This window comes from Amblyomma mixtum, chromosome 10, assembly GCF_055824585.1.
Source record: "Amblyomma mixtum isolate Tamu chromosome 10, ASM5582458v1, whole genome shotgun sequence".
NCBI lineage: Eukaryota > Metazoa > Arthropoda > Arachnida > Ixodida > Ixodidae > Amblyomma > Amblyomma mixtum.
Genome location: NC_143021.1, coordinates 182494402 through 182506932, shown reverse-complemented (window position 1 = coordinate 182506932; position 12531 = coordinate 182494402).

The following is a 12531-nucleotide window of genomic DNA, read 5'->3' as shown; positions in this document are numbered from 1 at the left end:
GACGGGGGCTTGGAGAACGGTAGCGTCTCGGCGACGGTGATCGAGCCTCCTGGTGGCCTGACGTGATGTGGTTCTGGCGCGACGACAGATGGAATGCTATCTCCTGCGGTCGTTCCCCGTTCTGAGGGCACGGGTCGTCCGGCGTGAAACCACGCAGGCCCACGCGGCGGTATGGGCACGCCCTGTAGAGCTGACCCGCCTCGCCACAGTGATAGCAGAGGGGCCGACGATCCGGGGCACGCCACACTTCACTCTTTGGCGGTCGCTGATAGGCTGGCGGAGCATCACCACGAAGGGAGCTCGACGAGAGCACTGCTGGAGTCGCGGCAGTGACGTCGTACCCAGGGGCCTGGCGCAGGACGGACGCATACGTGGGCCTTGCATCAGGCTGGCGAGGAACCTCGGAAATCTGCTGCTGTTGTGCTGCCAGGCGCACCTCGTCCCGGATGACTTCGCTCAGTGGCGTGAAAGATGGCGTCTCGGACGGCGTACGGAAGGCCTGCAGTTCCTCTCTGGCGACAGATCGGACCAGCTCGCGTAGAAAGGCCGCGTCGATTCCGGGAGGCATGGAGATGGGATCAGGCCCGAAGGTGTTGACGTCGCGATTGTACTGGCGGGCTCGCTGTTCCAGCGTCTTCTGCATAGTTGCCGCCTCGGTGAGGAACTCTGCCACAGTGCTTGGTGGGCTGCGCACGAGTCCTGCGAAGAGCTCTTGCTTGACACCCCGCATGAGGTGGCGAAGCTTCTTGTCTTCTGTCATGTTGGGATCCGCGCGCTTAGAAAGGCGAGTCATGTCCTCGCAGTACATGCGTACACTCTCGTTGCGGCGCTGGTTGTGCGAGTGTAACGCAGCTTCTGCTCGCTCTCGACGGTCTGCGTTCGGAAAAGTGGCTTTTAGATTGCGGCAGAAAGCTTCCCAGGACGTAAACGAAGCTTCATGGTTTTCGAACCATGTCCGAGCCGACTCTTCAAGTGCAAAATAGACATTGTGGAGCTTACGGTTGTCACTCCAGCCGTTGTAACGGGCAACCCGTTCGAAGATCTCGAGCCAATCCTCGGCGTCCTCGAACACGTCGCCATGAAACGACGGGGGTGTTCGTGGCTGATGACAGAGGATGTGCGCCGGGAGCGTGGTCTCAGTTGCCATGGCAGCTGGTGCCTCCGAAGGCCGGAGTTGCGTCGCCCTGGTTGCAGCCAGAAGGAGTCCAAATTCAGGGGACGCTCCACGGAGGCGGCGGCCGCGGCGCTGGTGAACTGGGGTGAGATCCGTTTTGGTCGGTAGCCTACGCGGGTCTGGAAGCGTACCCCGCACCTCCACCAGATTTGTCGCGAATATTACACGGCACACCGTTAGATACACAAGAACTGTTCCAGTCTGCCGAGCGGTCACCAGCAAGCCGGCCAAACACTTCTTCTTCCTCGTCACAAGCGAGATGGCGGAGCACTTCTTCTTCGTCCACTTCTAAGCTGTATCAATATTATGTCCTCTTAAAGGATACCTGCAAGCCGTCTTCGCATCGAGAAACATACTCATACACTTGAAAAGCTATGGATAATCACATAAAAGCACCTTTTCCGACACATTCTTCGATAGTAAACTCGTTGATGTCTTTAAAGTACTGCAGACTGGGACAATGAAATTGCGAGCACTGTAGGTCAATTGAGCTTCCTTGTAGCGTTTTCAACGGAAGCGTCCGCTCGACGAATTATCTTATTTATACCACACGCCTTCGGACCTAGTTTTCTGCCCACGTTATCTAGACTCGATTTTGGAATACGAGGTAGTATTAGTTTATGTAAATTACGCTTAAGAAAGCTCCACGTCACAATTACGCATCGAACCGAACGTGAGTTCGGAAATTGGATAGAATGTTGGGCGAATTCCTCAGCCATCTATTGTAACGCGTTCTGTATATGGAGAAGGTGTCGTTTTCTGGTTCTTACGCGTTGAGAAAGCATAGCGGCACGCCATAAGATACTGCATGAACAATCTATAACATAACCTTTGCTTGGCGGCCTGGTGTCAGAAGTCACGTGCAAAAATTGGAATGTTGAAATTTCCGGCGAACAGATCAAAGCGCCAAAAGCGCTAGCACGCAACTACGTCGAAGCATATCTACGCACATGCCTTAGTACAGTGCATTGTTTGGTCAAAAAGATATATCAGTTGCGAATTCCGCGTAGTCACCACTGTACGCAGAAAACCGCTTATTTTCTTGTTCCTTCTGGGAAGAAGATGCGTCAAGAGATTAATCACTATTCCTTCCAAAAGGGAATACAGCTCTCGGTCTAGTTGTGAGGAGCACCGTTTCAAGGACTGTCGCAGATGTTACTTGTACTTTCACCTCTAAGCAAAATGCTCCGGGATGCAAGTTCATGTTGAAAACACCAGAAAGCGTGCTACTCAAAGCAAATGCCTAACTGTTTCACATATGAATTTACGGTTACATCATTAGGACGAACTACAGTGATCCTAGGAGTTATTGAGGTAGTTTTTCCCTTCCCCTGTGCAGGGTAGCCAACCGGAATCCTTTCTGGTTAACATCCCTGCCTTTCCCTCTCTCTCTCTCTCTTTTTATCACTAACTTTGAGATGGATATCATTAAATAAAGGACGCAATTTTGAAGCACAGATGAGGAAATCAGTAGAATATTATACTTTCGCCTAAAACACCTCAAATATGTTTTTTTCCGTCGTTCATGCAGCGACGGAGCCGCTAATAAAAGCTTTGCACTTATGTTCCGGTAAGTCCGCCAGTTACTGAATGCGAAGTACATGCTTTTGGCTCTTTCAATTCAGATGCTCTGATAACAAGACCAAGCTACAGGGCGAGCCATTTATAAAAATCACGCCTATTAAAGCACCCTGCATTCAGAAACAGACAATAACGCGAATCCACTTGTCAATTTTGCAGGTGTGGCCTCCCCGTGTACTGCAGAACCAATGGCGGGCGCTCCAACACTTATACATTGTGCGGATAGCATCGTGATATCCAGTTTTAAGCTCGTGTTGGTATTTAGCTTCGACTTCAGGGCCAACTAGTTGAGAGAAAAATTTCGGAAGACATGCAGTGTCTGTATCCTATCTCAGGAGCTGGAAGATTTTCTATGGTTAGATACAATATTAGTCTGCAGTGAAGCTCCGCCCACAATCAGGACCGCCGCACAAAATTCCTCCACGACGAAAAAGTAATCTTTTGTTGAAACCTTGCGTCGATGCCTAAATAGGTAGATTATCACATGAAAAAATAATATGCTGCACAGATTTGATACCTGGCTTGGTTAAGATAGTCAAATAATAAAAAGCTGATTTCGTTTACTGTTACGATCTGGAAGCGGAGTAATACAGGACGCCGTGGTCCGTGGCCCAGTGTTAGCAACTGCTGTTTATTTAAGTTGTATCATATTATAGCATAACTACGGTTAGCACATGTCCAGTTCGAGGTAAGAAAGCTGCTCTAATATAAGCGTGTTATGTGCATATCACAGAGTGTCTGCGTGAAGCGAACTTATTACATTTCACTGCTGTGTGGCATTATCGTGCTCTACAAGTTTGAACAACGTGCTTCAGCATTCGCGCAAAAATTTGCTGCTGGTGGTAGAGCTATAGCGTTAAAAGCTTAATTCTATGTAGGCATTGCGCCTCGCCATGGCAGGCGTCGTGAAAACGGTAGCTGAAGGATAAATTTTTACGAGATATTGGATGAATTTAAATACGGAAGGAAACTTAAGGACTCGATGTGCACGGTACCACCAGGGTTTTGTCGATCGTTAAACGAACCTTGCCTCCAATAACATAGCATCCCTGAAATTAGCGCTGTTACTGTCCAAAAGGTTTTTGCATCCGAATTATCACGGCTGCATATCTCAAGGTATTACGCTTGCGTCGGCGAGTGACTTTTTCGAACATAAGCTAGAATAAAGGTTCGGTTCCTACCGCGAACGGTTTTGAAGGCTTCAAGTCGCTGTCACGAAAGCATTCTATAACGTTGAAATAAACGGTCCTTCTCCCTCTGGGTTTCTCAATTGAATGGTCAAACACGTGACCTAATGCTGCAGAGCACGCCACCATCGAGAACCGCTTTGGTTTTGCGGAGCTGTGGGAAGCAGACGCCTTGTTGAGCCATTTCTCCGTCGCTATTGCAGCGGTGCGCATGCGCAGATAGCCGTGGGGTTGAGATGGAATGCCAATAACCTCTCTCCTCTCACAAACATTGAGAAAGAAGTCGAATAACATTGCTTGCAATCATTAAGAAATCAGCATTATCTTGCGCTCTTTTCGAGAGCGGCATCATTTGCGGTCCGCTGGATTTTATTCGCGATGGCATTTACTTGAAAAAGCACCGCTGCAAGATTTTTTCCGCAATATCTGTGCAGTATTGGTATTACTGATGTGTGCCATAATTAAGAATCAAGTCGGATAACATTGCTTGCAATCGTTAAGAAATCAGCATTACCTTGCGCTCTTTTGAAGAGCGGCATCATTTACGGTCCGCTGGTTTTTATTGGCAACTGCATTTACTTGAAAAAGCACAGGTGCAAGATTTTTCCGCAATATCTGCGCAATATTGGTATTATTGATGTGTGCCATAATTAAAGATGAGACCGAAGATGAGTAAAAAGAAGGCAATGCAAACCCTTAGTCGCTTTTCATCCCACCAGAATACCCTAACACATAAAGAAAATAACTAGTTGATATTCATCCGTAGGAAATTGTAGGCGCCTAAAAAAATAGACATGCTGGTCCTCGCATAAACAGCATAAAAAAGTCTGCCTTATAGACTAAAATTTAAACGGCCAACACATACTTATAACCACCAATTTTAGGGCAATTGCATACATCCTTAATATTCAGCTGGACATTTGAGATTGATGAATTATCTTCAGAGCGGAGCCGAAATTTATCAGCAGTCATGGCCGAGAGAAAGCATAGCTGCATAACTGTAAGTCACTCTCCTATTGCAGAATTTACGGTGGCAAACACTGGCTTTTTTTTTTTTAATGTTGTCCAGACGATATAAGGCGTGACACAATGGAGACAGCAAAGGCATTTATCACAATATTTTGCCGGTACTCTCCGCATTCTGCTGTAAACATGAATACAACAGAAGAAATAGCTTATATACAGCTTCTGGTGCACCATTGGAAGATGACTTAAAAAACCATGTGCGCGGTTGCTACTCTAGCTTCCCGCTTTGAAGCGCTGCTTTCGTTCCCTATAAAAGGTACTGTACTTGGCGGTGCCGTCACCTCTTCGCAGGAGCCGAACACTCGTACGGGTTCTTTTGCTGTACGATGCTGGTAGGTGAATTCATTATATTTTAAATTTTCTTTATGTAAGCGTGCCGTACGTCCTTAGGCTGGAGACATAGACACCTTTTGTCTGTGTCCATGGGCTCAGTATGGTTTCCACTTTGACCCTATGTGGTAATTCTAAGCCTTGGCTGTGATTTATACTCCTTATTACACGCATAAAGTTCCCACAGATGACACTCGCTCTCACCGAGCATAACCACGTCGAAGTAGCGCGATCGATCCAATAACACACGGCTGCAATTGCCGCGTTCTCATGTGCTAACAGCGCATACGTCAAAATGGGGCAGCCAATTTCTCGCTTGTTTTTTCTCTTTTCTAGTAAATGTGCTCTCTAGCAAAGCGTGCGGAAATCAGTGAACATCTGCGCGGCGCAGTAAAATCTCGTTCCCGTTCCTTTTGTCGACATTTACCATTTTTGGAACATGAGAATGACGAAATTAGATCTGTATTTTTTCTCTATGTTCAAGAATATAGTGGTCAATGGCGCAATGTCAGTGCTGAGAATGAAAGTCTGCATTGATTATTTGCCAAACAAGATGAAAGTTTTCTTTGTTTCAGTTTGATTCCTTGTCAGCCGTTATATATTAGGTGGAAGCAACGACAATAATTCCAAAACGATTCTTTCCATGAAAAGTTCACTCCGCGCTATCGGTTTCATTCGCGCAATCGCTTTCCAAGATATCATTGATACGACTCACGATAAAAAGCAGAAAAAAACATCTTTAAACATGACTCGCGCCATTAACGTTCTGATCACTCCGCAGATATCTACCACACACCGAGGAAAGAACTTAATTCGATTTCTTCCTCTACGAAACCCTGTTGTTCCCTTCAAAGCAGTCGCGAAGCGTCGCAAATGGAAGAGAAAAACAAGCAAATATTTACATTCTGACTGTAGCTGCTGCAAGTAAGGAATCTTGGGGTTGAGGAAACAGTGCACAGGGTTTCATGCAGTGTGACGCATGAAACTTTGTTACCAGTATTGTTCCGGCATTTTCCTTTACCATTGATAACGTTCACTTATTGTCTCTGGATTTTCTTCGGCGGTTCCTTTTGGGTTTGCTGCACCTCGGTCTTCTGCTGGGCGGTAGCCTTGCCGAGGATGCCCGTCAGCGACGAGTATTCATTTTCATCGGTGTATGCGCACCGAATAAACGTTATTGTAATTGAAACAGCTTTGCATCTTCCCATGCCAGTCGGTGGTGGAACATTGCCCCAGTGGCCGTCACGAGAAGTCGAGTCTTGCTTTCGGTCTCACACTGTCGTCTGCTACTGCCATAGCAAAACACACGAATGAGAAGGGGAGTAACTATGCTCGCCTTAGTTCACCTCTATTAGATCCCCTCTATTCGACTTGAAGCGAAGTGTTTAAATCGTAAGTATTTCTTCCCAGCTCTCGTTGCGAGTCTAGTGTCCGTTTTTATTGCTTTTAATTCAGAGTCAAAGAGGTTCATTGGGCTGTTCGTACCAGGCGTAAAAATCTGTGGAGGTGGTATGTTAGTGCTTAAAGGCAAATTTATTTCGAATTGCGTATATACACATAATGTGAAACTGCTGATATAAAGAGCGAAACAATGGCACGGATGAACTAACCCAAGTCTAGCGCTAATAGTGTCCTGTATAGCGCCTGGTAATGTGCGCTGTGACCACCATGAAAACTGCAAAGATACATAGAGGAGCAGTTCGTGTAAGTGAAAAGTGTGTATGAGGGAACTACCGCTTCAATGGTTTAAAAGAACGCGCTCATTTCATATACGAGGCGGGTGCAATACGAGGCGGGTGTTGGAGAGAGTGTACTACGCAGTTGACTGAATTTGCCACGGCCTGACGGTTGCACTGGGACCGGCGTCTGAACGTGGACAGTGTGTTTGAGGATTTCAAAAAAGTCTTACACACCGTGAGACAGCGTTTATTAAATAAAAAAGTGGCCTTTTACAACATTAACCCTCAAGTGATGTCATGGGTAACGGATTACCTTTGGTTATGTCCGCAGTTAGTGGTTGTAAGTGGCGCTCAGCATGAAGAGGGTGCAAACTGTCCCGGTGTTCCCTAGGGCTCCGTGTTAGGGCCAGTTTTGTTCTTATCTATGTGAATGACATTACTGGTGGAATAGGGTTTCAAATGCGGTTATTTGCAGATGACTTTGCACCTTTGTGCAATTATAAAATTGCACGAGGAATGCTTCTACGCTGAACACGTAACGATTTGGCCGTATACAAAGATACCAAATGTGTCACAAAAGCTCCCACGGCAATAAACCATTCGCAGGAGTCTAATGATGATCGTGCGCGTATGTAGCTGAGATAATCTTGCTAATCTGTTTGTGCGAGCCAATGGGCAATTGTGAAATTCCTCTTAGACACTTCTATTCCCCAAAGCAGCTGGTGCTAGATATGGAGTGCAACATTGGACGTTGTGCGCCTCACTGTAGCTTTTGCCTGCACACTCAAGGGCCCATTCTCACCAGGCAATATCTACTTCTTCCATGCATACTTTGCAACCCTTCCAGCACATGACGAAAGCTATTCTGGTATATTCCGTTTCTCCAACTGCGTGAAATTAACCGTAATAATATATTATTGGAAATTCCATGTGTACTGCGGTGACAGAATTTCATGCTGCATGGTTATACTCTCTCTCATTTCTCCGAGGTATAACGATAACAAATGCAGCCTGTTCAAAAGTTTAAGGAAGCTGTTACTGCTGCTTGAAATCGGGAGAAGTGGCCGCCGTCACTAGCTTCAAGCTTTAGTGCGTTCCTGACATTGTTCTTCCTTTATTAATGTTCGTTTATTCGGCCACTTTCTTTCATGCTCAGCGTCAGTTCCGGAATTAGTGAAGTCAGCAACTGAAACTCGTACATCAACAATGAAACATCCCCGTTTACCTTCTCAGTGCCAGGTCTCAGTGATTTGTGAGCAATAATGAACTTATGACTGAAGATATGAGCAATCGTTGGGTACTAAGCATGGAAAGGTGGAATAAATAGGGTTCTGAGCACGTTTTTCTCCCACGGGAACTCCATCTACACTCTCCAAGCATTCTTAAAAGCTTCGAACTATTGTTCTCTGCGGCCAGTTTTTCTATTCAATCGCAATAACCACCCTAGCTCCCTCGTTTTTTTTTTCTTTAAGTGACCTCCGTGAGTAGGAGGAGCCAAACAGCGCGTGGAGTTCCTTTCAGCCAGTCGCGTGGTGGCTTCACTTTCACTTCTATATTGTTTTTCAGGTTTCCGGGAATAAACCATTTCAATTGGTGACTAGATAGCCGCAAATTCGGCGCATTGAAATAAAAATACACGTGGACTCTTTACTTTCGTGATCACTCCGCTTCTTACTCCGTACCACTCCGCCAGTGGCACAGCGGCAAGCCGCCACTATACTAGCTGAAAGGCACTCCATGCGTTGGTTGACTCCTCCTACTCTCGGAAGTCAGTTAAAAAAAGAAGGTGCCGGGGCGGTTAATTCGATTTAATTGGAGAACGGCTGCACAGGACAATAATTCTAAGTTTGTAATCATGCTCGAAGCGTGTAGATTCAGTTCCAGCGGTAAAAAGACGAGTCCAGAATCCTCTTTAGTGCACATTTAAGCAATGATATTTTCTTATACACTATAAGCGCTTATATATGAAGCTATAGACGCTGGCTTTCCCAATGAACGTGCATTTGGTAGCGCTATTGAAAAAGCATGGTAGCATGTTTCCTAAGTCCAAGTGCCAGCTATGGTATATATGCATGATGATAATGGAGGTTGATGCGCTTTCTCATGGGCAGGCGATTAACTTTTTTTTTTCATTTCCGTTAGTGAAGGTATGAATCCATTGGAAACAGATTTGCATGCTCTCTTTACTTAAGTACGCAACTGGGCAACTTACCAGTGAAATTATTCTAATTTATTTATTTTCTTGTAATAGTGCTCTCTAGAAAAACACAAAACGTTTCTAATAAATCAACGATTACCGAAGATCTATTCCTTTCTCTTAAATATTCGATACTGCAACCTCGATCGTGCCTCAGGGACGCACCGGAGGAGCTCAGATGGTCTCGGAAGACTTATTAGTGCGAAAGCCTTTAATGGATCATACTGTCGTCCATTAACAAAGCGTGTCACATGCGTTTAATACAAGAACTAAAAAAAGACAACAAGACCAGTGCTTAGTGCAGATAGAGGAGGAAAAAATGAACATGGAAGACAAGTTTGATGACCGTAGCACAATTAGTTAATTAATTATAGACAAAAATGTCGAAGTTGCGTCGAAATAGCACGGATGTCGATATAGCCACGAGAACGATGTGACGTCACATCCACCTGAAGTCGTCATGGCATGGAAAAAATTTTCACAGAATGGTCGGGAAAACGCCGCATTTGTGTCAAATGAGATGGAAAAAAGTGTAATAAAGCGTAATTATTACTTAAGATCCCCGAAAGATGTATAATTTTGGTGACGATATAGCCACGGGACCGGTGTGAAGTCACATCAGCGGAAGTCGTCGCGGCATAGTGTTCTCTGCTTTCGCCTCTCAGCACTTTAGTTGCCAAAATGTCCTCGCAATGTTCTCCTATTCCTTTCACCGCGCGCTCTGCAGGCAAGCAATTCATGCGAGCCAGCACGCCCTATCCCCGGCTCTGCGGCTGCAGTACCTTCTCCTTAATGGCCATACTCACACTTCTTTCGCCCAGAGATTCGCAAAGAATAAAATGTGTCATTAATATTCTCGCAAGCGCTATAAAGAAATATTCAATCGAAATAAATGAAGGTAATTAATTTAGCGTAAAACTGCTTGGATAAATTGCTCTTTAACTAGAATCCAATATCCAGAATATATATTTCCAAAAAAATTATCAGGCGCATTAAAATTTCTTTACGTGCGGACACGCGAAAGCTGCGCGCTGTCTGCTATCTCCTGGGCCAGTGCTCCACATTGCGAAAAGCGCCTCGCGAGAAAAAAAAATGCTTCTCGACGGCCGTCATGAAAGCGATCACCTTAAAATCCTTTGAGATACAATGCACACGCGAAAGAGGACACTTTAGCAGTTTCCTGGCCCTTTTTAACAATCTGATCACATCATTATTGTTTCACACAGCATGAAAAAGCAATTGGGACTGCCCTGCCCCGTTGCAATAAACAGTGGGATCGAAAAGAAAGCACGCATGCGCCCAGCCTCTCCGGACCACCTGTAGCAGATGATGCGCTTAGCTGGAAGCAAGAATCGACTGCGGCGCTGTTAGTCGACATTTTTGCGGCCATGTTTTTGGTGGAGTTGCGAAACTGGCTTGTTCTAGTAACGTTGCACCGAACAGATAGTGAAGGCTTCGTACAGCGCACAAAGGCGCGCTGAATCGGACGCGCCGGCGTAAAACATGCGCGCGCACGCACACGCGCACGCACGCACGCACACGCACACGCACACACACGCACGCACGCACACACGCACACACACGCACAAACACACGCACACGCACACGCACACGCACGCACACACACACACACACGCGCGCAAGCCGCCGCGGTGGCTCAGTGGCTGTGGCACTCGGCTGCTGACCCGAAAGACGCGGGTGCGATCTTGGCAGTGGTGGTTGAATTTCGATGGAGGCGTAATTCTAGAGGCCCGCTTCCTGAGCGGTGGCAGAGCACGTTAAAGAAGCCCAGGTTGTCGAAATTTCTGGGCCCCTCACTACGGCGTCCGTCATAGCCTGATACGCTTTGGGCCATGAAAGCACATAAGCCAAACAAAGCACACACAAACTCGCGTGCGCGGGGACGCACGCACGCACGCTTAAAAAAGTAGGGTTTTTTTCACAAACAAGCTACTAATCAAATACTTCTCCCAAAGGTAACTGGCTGCAGTATAAGTAGAGCTAGTGAAAGTCAGTAATTAGGTCGTGAAGGGTATTACAGTAAAGAAAAAAATGTTAGGAGAAGGTAAGTGACGCCAACCAAGTAAAATACAGGAAAAACACGACGTTTCGGGACCGGCTCGGCCCCTTCTTCACGGTGTGACTACGGGCGAGCGCAGCTTGGCTTTTTAAGCCCCTGTGTGGAGGACCTGCGGGTCAATGGCCGCAGCCCATGGACGTAGGATGAGGGGAGAGTCCCCAGGGAACGATTAACATTCTCTCGTGTTTGCTGTATGTGCCACGACTCGAGAAGAAGCCTCCTGCGTGGGTTAGCTTCCGTTTCCAATACAATGGTGCTGTCGAAGTCAATTGGGTGGTCACACCCTTCACAGTGTTCGGCCACGGCGCTGCGTTGACGATTCATGTGACGGACGTCCGCTTTGTGTTGGTTCATCCTTTCCGCGAAGTTCTTCGTTTCCCCTATGTACGACGCCGGGCAGACGGAACACGGAATTTTGTACACGACGCCCTGGGCCTTTTCTCTGGGCTGCCGGTTTTTTGGGCGGGGGAGAAGGCGACCGATAGTGCTGGTCGGTTTGTGCGTTGTCAGCACCCCTTCTTTTCCGAGAATGCGACCGAGCGTCTCGCTCACGCCTCTCACGTAGGGGATGCAAACACGTTTCCGCTTCTGGCATGCGTCTGAGGAAATAATAGACCGGATTTTGTTTTGCCTTTCTTGTTTCCTGATAATGCGCCGGATGAATGAGCTTGGGTAGCCGTTCTTTTGGAGGTCAGAAATGACTCGGTTCTTCTCCTTCCTTTTATCTTCACTTGAGGAACATATGGAGTCGGCTCTCTTCAGTAATGACGTCACGACAGATGCTTTGTGCGGGATGGGATGGTTCGAATCGAAATGTAGGTACCGTCCTGTGTGGGTTGGCTTCCTGTGCACCGAGGACTGCAGGCCTTTGTCGTGCCTTGTAAGTAGGACATCCAGAAAAGGCAGGCTGCCCTGCTGTTCATGTTCAACAGTAAATTGTATGGCCGGTTCAACTGAATTTAGATGACTCTGGAGGTTTTCTATCTCTGAGGTTTTCACCACACAAAAGCAGTCGTCTACATAACGGAGGAATAACTTTGGCTTGGGATTAAAGGAGGAGAGGGCCCGGCTTTCGACGTCTTCCATGGTTAGGTTAGCCACTGTGAGTGAAATTGTGAGTGAAAGCCCAGAGAAAAGGCCCAGGGCGTCGTGTACAAAATTCCGTGTTCCGTCTGCCCGGCGTCGTACATAGGGGAAACGAAGAACTTCGCGGAAAGGATGAACCAACACAAAGCGGACGTCCGTCACATGAATCGTCAACGCAGCGCCGTGGCCGA